Source organism: Salmo salar, chromosome ssa10 (assembly GCF_905237065.1).
Source record: "Salmo salar chromosome ssa10, Ssal_v3.1, whole genome shotgun sequence".
In the NCBI taxonomy this organism is placed as follows: domain Eukaryota; kingdom Metazoa; phylum Chordata; class Actinopteri; order Salmoniformes; family Salmonidae; genus Salmo; species Salmo salar.
Window position 1 is genome coordinate 121501417 of NC_059451.1, and position 7369 is coordinate 121508785.

At 41.3% G+C, this 7369-nt stretch overlaps 1 protein-coding gene across 8 annotated transcripts in view; it reads left to right on the plus strand.

Annotated features, from left to right (window-relative positions):
* Positions 1–7369, plus strand: part of tjp1b (tight junction protein 1b) — a 272440-nt gene that overhangs the window by 115628 nt on the left and 149443 nt on the right. The window contains exon 1 of one of the 8 annotated variants that reach the window (XM_045688623.1): positions 1503–1857. The exons of 6 other annotated variants lie outside the window; for them this stretch is intronic. The gene's annotated coding sequence lies outside the window, so the exon portion shown is untranslated. Of the gene's footprint in view, positions 1–1502; positions 1858–1952; positions 2237–7369 lie in introns of those variants that run through there. One more of the 8 variants, XM_045688624.1, reaches the window with a different exon arrangement.

Consider the following 7369-nt stretch of genomic DNA (forward strand, 5'->3'; position numbering starts at 1 on the left):
GAGTGTTACAATCTGCATGCACGATCTGGTACCTCTCTAGGTATCTTCCTAGGTTCCTGTGTTCTAGGGAGTTCTTCCTGGCCATTGTGCTTCTGCATTGCTTGCACTCTGGGGTTTTAGATTACGTTAGATTTACATTTTAGTCATTTAGCAGACGCTCTTATCCAGAGCGACTTACAGTAGTGAATGCATACATTTCATACATTTTTTTTTTCTTTTTTTTTCTTCCCCCCATACTGGTCCCCCGTGGGAATCAAACCCACAACCCTGGCGTTGCAAACACCATGCTCTACCAACTGAGCCACACGCTGGGTTTCTGTAAAGCACTTTGTGACATCTGATGATGTAAAAAAAGGGCTTTATAAAAATAAATCTGATTGATTGCTAAACTAAACTGATGGTGTAGGCTTGTTACAGATATGTTTGTATACAGGCTTAGTCTTATCTCCATTATTCTCCCTGCAAATCTTCTCTAATCAAATTAAGTGAGTAAGAGCAAGCTGCCTGTTCCATTGAAGACGAAACACTTTCTTGTCCACAGAGCAGAGCCTGCTTCCCCTACTACAGTACAGTATCTCTTTGCAGTGCTCTGTACTGTAATAAACATTCATCGGCTTGCTTATTTTATTGCAGTGGGCTTGATTGATGGCAAATCTATGCAATCCTAGGGATCAGTGGAACTGCATAATTGAAAAGTGACAAGTGTAGAGAAAGGTTTAAATCAGTAAGGCATAAGCCAAAACGAAGAGTGGCTTTTCTGGCCTTCAAAATCGATAACCACTATCATATTTGTTTGGCTTATTGAATGATGCAATTACTGTACGTCCTGATTTATATATTCATTTGTTTGACATTTTGCAGGATGCAATCCCTTGATACACCCTTTCTATTTCAAGAATGCCCAAAATGGGCACTTTGTATGACTATAGGAATATACATATTTTTATATATTTATTGACCCTCTCTCTTGTTTAGACAAGAGTTGAGGGAAATTCATTGAGTATAATTTTTTGGACAAGCACACAAAAATCTGTTTTGTGCTGTAGGCTTTTATACACGCACGCACACACACACACACACACACACACACACACACACACACAGGGGCGGACTGGGACCAGAAATCGGCGCTGGCATTTCTAACACACCGGACCATTTTTTCCCCAGAGGCCCCCACAACAGTACATTATTTTCCCCTGAGGCCCCTACAACAGTCCATTATTTTCCCCTGAGGCCCCTACAACAGTCCATTATTTTCCCCTGCTGGCCCCCACATCAGCCCTTACTCTTTGAGGCTCCTATTATAAGCCAGATAATTATAATTTTGCACAAAAAAAAGTTTGACAGGCCCACAGCTAGATAGCTGTTAATAACTGTGTGTGGTGAGAAAGATGGACCAGCCAATTTGCACGTCTGCCCTTACAGAGACGAACATAATTTTCCTCTAGAAATTCATCCTGATTAATTTGCATGCATGTCATATTGCAGGTTTTTAAGTGTGCCGTTTGAAAGATAGTCTAATGACAGAAAATCGTATTATTAGCTAATATGAGCTCAATGCTCGATAATTATGCTGTGGCTGTGGGTTCTCGACCTTTACAGTGGAATGACGCGTGATGCTGCGTTACTTTTCACGTACCCATCTAGTCCACCACCGGAGAAAAGCGTCGGTCTATCCCAGGCACACCGGTCACTGGAGCCGCTGTTGAGAAGAAAACCGAACCGTGCTGGTAGAGGGGAAGGAAAGGCATCCTGTGTCTGCCTTTTTGCAGTGCGGCTGCTTTGGACAATTCATCTATTCCTTTCATAAAAGGATTTCACCCATACATTTATAAAAGGACCAGTACACCGAATAAGGTGAATACATTTATAAATACATATGGACTTGTAGCTAGTTTCAGCTTGAACGAGAGAGAAGACAGGTGTGTGTGTGTGTGTGTGTGTGTGTGTGTGTGTGTGTGTGTGTAGTACCGCTGCGATATGGGAGAGCTTTCACCACCACTCGTTTATATAGCTAGTTAGCTACCTGGCTAAGCTAGGCTAAGCCAAACACCTCTTCAAATCCAATGGTTATGTTGATTAGCCAACGACCGAGGAGATTATAAAAAAGCACTTGGCACGGTGTGTTGACAGCGGCTCTAGGAGACATAATGTTACCGTTTGTGTTAGCCAGGACTGCTTGATTTCACCGGGACTAACAAAATGTCGGCCACGGTTCCTTCTAACCGAAGCGAAGGTAACGCCTGTAAATAGCTAGCTAGTTCGCTGTTAATAACTCTCTCTCTCTCTCTCTCTGTGTGTGGTGAGATAAATCATACCAAAGACGCCCATTAAAACTTACGACAAAAGCATCTTTACTCTGAACATTTCAGCGGTGTGTGGAAGGTTTTACCCCCCAGGATCAAGCACCTGTCGCTCAGGTTAAAGTCTGTTGATGCTAATGTCAGCTACACTGTGTGACTGTTGATGCTAATGTTGAGCTACACTGTGTGACTGTTGATGCTAATGTTGAGCTACACTGTGTGACTGTTGATGCTAATGTTGAGCTACACTGTGACTGTTGATGCTAATGTCAGCTACACTGTGTGACTGTTGATGCTAATGTCAGCTACACTGTGTGACTGTTGATGCTAATGTCAGCTACACTGTGTGACTGTTGATGCTAATGTCAGCTACACTGTGTGACTGTTGATGCTAATGTTGAGCTACACTGTGTGACTGTTGATGCTAATGTCAGCTACACTGTGTGACTGTTGATGCTAATGTCAGCTACACTGTGTGACTGTTGATGCTAATGTCAGCTACACTATGTGACTGTTGACGCTAATGTCAGCTACACTGTGTGACTGTTGATGCTAATGTCAGCTACACTGTGTCTGTTGACGCTAATGTCAGCTACACTGTGTGACTGTTGATGCTAATGTTGAGCTACACTGTGTGACTGTTGATGCTAATGTCAGCTACACTGTGTGACTGTTGATGCTAATGTCAGCTACACTGTGTGACTGTTGATGCTAATGTTAGTTACACTATGTGACTGTTGATGCTAATGTTGAACTACACTGTGACTGTTGATGCTAATGTTGAGCTACACTATGTGACTATTGATGCTAATGTTGAGCTACACTGTGTGAGTGTTGATGCTAATGTTGAGCTACACTGTGTGACTGTTGATGCTAATGTTGAGCTACACTGTGTGACTGTTGATGCTAATGTCAGCTACACTGTGTGACTGTTGATGCTAATGTTGAGCTACACTGTGTGACTGTTGATGCTAATGTTGAGCTACACTGTGTGACTGTTGATGCTAATGTTGAGCTACACTGTGTGACTGTTGATGCTAATGTTGAGCTACACTGTATGACTGTTGATGCTAATGTTGAGCTACACTGTATGACTGTTGATGCTAATGTTGAGCTACACTGTGTGACTGTGTTAATGTCAGCTACACTGTGTGACTGTTGATGCTAATGTCAGCTACACTATGTGACTGTTGAAGCTAATGTCAGCTACACTCTGTGACTGTTGATGCTAATGTCAGCTACACTCTGTGACTGTTGATGCTAATGTCAGCTACACTCTGTGACCGTTGATGCTAATGTTGAGCTACACTGTGTGACTGTTGATGCTAATGTTGAGCTACACTGTGTGACTGTTGATGCTAATGTCGAGCTACACTGTGTGACTGTTGATGCTAATGTCAGCTACACTATGTGACTGTTGATGCTAATGTCAGCTACACTATGTGACTGTTGATGCTAATGTCGAGCTACACTATGTGACTGTTGATGCTAATGTCAGCTACACTATGTGACTGTTGATGCTAATGTCGAGCTACACTATGTGACTGTTGATGCTAATGTCAGCTACACTATGTGACTGTTGATGCTAATGTCAGCTACACTCTGTGACTGTTGATGCTAATGTCAGCTACACTGTGTGACTGTTGATGCTAATGTTGAGCTACACTGTGTGACTGTTGATGCTAATGTCGAGCTACACTGTGTCTGTTGATGCTAATGTCAGCTACACTGTGTGACTGTTGATGCTAATGTTGAGCTACACTGTGTGACTGTTGATGCTAGCTAATATAGTTGACCGTATAGTTCAGGCAGCAATGAATAAAAAAAAACACCAATTTCACATAAGTTAACTAGGTAATACGTGTAGTTTGCTACGTTGTATACTGAGATGTTACGTTTTTAGAATGTAACTACATGGCTAAATAGTCGTCTCGACGACGTTATTAAGAACACAGGTTAGCTGCTATGCTGGTTAGCAAGCTGTTTAGAGGGCTTAGCTAGTGATGTTTGATCGGGGATTTTCTAGGTAACCATTTTATATTATAGCAGGCTAGCTAAGTATGGTTATATCTAACTACCTCCCATCACCAGTCACCAGTTGAATATAGATGGTCAGGCAACATCTGTCATCAGGAGTCCTGCCTTGTTGGGCGTTGTCTTGTAGCCACTGTAACTTGACCAACTCGGTTACATGGAGGACAAGAGACTACTGGGGGGGGGTGGAAAAATCAGACCGGCAGTGATCTTCAGGTCGTAAAGACAGCGCTCTAGAAAGATGCCTAAGTTTCCGAATGTAAATTTTGAGTTGGATTTTTTTTTTTCCTTCTTCAGAGTTCCCCGGTTATCTTGAAAGCAGTAATAGGACATGTGATTGTGACCTTTTGACTTGTGTGTATGTGAAGGGGACACACTTTTATTCACGCCACATCGATACAAACTGATCGTAGCAGGTTAGGAAAGCATTTTTTTTTTTTACTAACCCTAACCCTTTTCCTAACCTTAACAGTCTCCTAACCTGCTACATTACAGTAGCGGCGGTGTGTTGGTAAAATCACTAGGGACGCCAAGCCAGGGAAAAAAATTGTATGTGTTGTGATATTTGTGTTGTTTGCTCTGTAACATGTTAGTTCATATGCCTTGCCACCGTAATATATTGGTCTAAGTCCGAAAACAATAAGACACAGTGGCAGAGTGAATTCAACTGCACCTGTGTTTTATCACAAAAGCAGAGAGCATCATCTGTCCGGTAAAGTACACAAAGCATATTGCATGTAACAAACAGTTACAAGAGGTGTGTTTTCATCTGGTTTTTAAAATGTTTTAATCTAATTGTACTGCTTGCATTAGTTACTTGATGTGGAATAGAGTTCCATGTAGCCATGTCTCTATGTAGTAGCCATGTCTCTATGTAGTCTCTATGTAGTAGCCATGTCTCTATGTAGTAGCCATGTCTCTATGTAGTCTCTATGTAGTAGCCATGTCTCTATGTAGTAGTCATGTCTCTATGTAGTCTCTATGTAGTAGCCATGTCTCTATGTAGTAGCCATGTCTCTATGTAGTAGCCATGTCTCTATGTAGTCTCTATGTAGTAGCCATGTCTCTATGTAGTAGCCATGTCTCTATGTAGTCTCTATGTAGTAGCCATGTCTCTATGTAGTAGTCATGTCTCTATGTAGTCTCTATGTAGTAGCCATGTCTCTATGTAGTAGCCATGTCTCTATGTAGTAGCCATGTCTCTATGTAGTAGCCATGTCTCTATGTAGTCTCTATGTAGTAGCCATGTCTCTATGTAGTCTCTATGTAGTAGTCATGTCTCTATGTAGTCTCTATGTAGTAGCCATGTCTCTATGTAGTAGCCATGTCTCTATGTAGTCTCTATGTAGTAGCCATGTCTCTATGTAGTAGCCATGTCTCTATGTAGTAGCCATGTCTCTATGTAGTAGCCATGTCTCTATGTAGTCTCTATGTAGTAGCCATGTCTCTATGTAGTAGCCACGTCTCTATGTAGTCTCTATGTAGTAGCCACGTCTCTATGTAGTAGCCATGTCTCTATGTAGTAGCCATGTCTCTATGTAGTAGTCATGTCTCTATGTAGTCTCTATGTAGTAGCCACGTCTCTATGTAGTAGCCATGTCTCTATGTAGTCTCTATGTAGTAGCCACGTCTCTATGTAGTAGCCATGTCTCTATGTAGTAGCCATGTCTCTATGTAGTAGTCATGTCTCTATGTAGTCTATGTAGTAGTCATGTCTCTATGTAGTAGCCACGTCTCTATGTAGTAGCCACGTCTCTATGTAGTAGCCACGTCTCTATGTAGTAGCCATGTCTCTATGTAGTAGTCATGTCTCTATGTAGTAGCCATGTCTCTATGTAGTAGTCATGTCTCTATGTAGTCTCTATGTAGTAGTCATGTCTCTATATAGTAGCCATGTCTCTATGTAGTCTCTATGTAGTAGCCATGTCTCTATGTAGTAGCCATGTCTCTATGTAGTAGTCATGTCTCTATGTAGTAGTCATGTCTCTATGTAGTAGTCATGTCTCTATGTAGTAGCCATGTCTCTATGTAGTCTCTATGTAGTAGTCATGTCTCTATGTAGTCTCTATGTAGTAGTCTCTATGTAGTAGTCATGTCTCTATGTAGTAGTCATGTCTCTATATAGTAGTCATGTCTCTATGTAGTAGTCATGTCTCTATGTAGTCTCTATGTAGTAGTCATGTCTCTATGTAGTCTATGTAGTAGTCATGTCTATGTAGTCTCTATGTAGTAGTCATGTCTCTATGTAGTCTATGTAGTAGCCATGTCTCTATGTAGTAGCCATGTCTCTATGTAGTAGCCATGTCTCTATGTAGTCTCTATGTAGTAGTCATGTCTCTATGTAGTCTCTATGTAGTAGTCATGTCTCTATGTAGTCTATGTAGTAGCCATGTCTCTATGTAGTAGCCATGTCTCTATGTAGTCTCTATGTAGTAGTCATGTCTCTATGTAGTCTCTATGTAGTAGTCATGTCTCTATGTAGTAGTCATGTCTCTATGTAGTAGTCATGTCTCTATGTAGTCTATGTAGTAGCCATGTCTCTATGTAGTAGCCATGTCTCTATGTAGTCTCTATGTAGTAGCCATGTCTCTATGTAGTAGTCATGTCTCTATGTAGTCTCTATGTAGTAGTCATGTCTCTATGTAGTAGTCATGTCTCTATGTAGTAGTCATGTCTCTATGTAGTCTCTATGTAGTAGTCATGTCTCTATGTAGTCTCTATGTAGTAGTCATGTCTCTATGTAGTAGTCATGTCTCTATGTAGTAGTCATGTCTCTATGTAGTCTCTATGTAGTAGTCATGTCTCAATGTAGTAGTCATGTCTCTATGTAGTACTTTGCGCCTTCAAAAGTCTGTTCTGGGGAGCATCAGACTAGCAGTGTTTAAAAATAGGCTGCTTTTATTTATTTCATTACATTGTCATCTAAGTATGACTGAGTATGTTTGTCCTCTGGCTGGGCCACACATTCAGAGACTTGTCCCGAAGCCAGTCCTGCGTTTTCTTGGCTGTGTGCTTACGGTCATTTTCCTGTT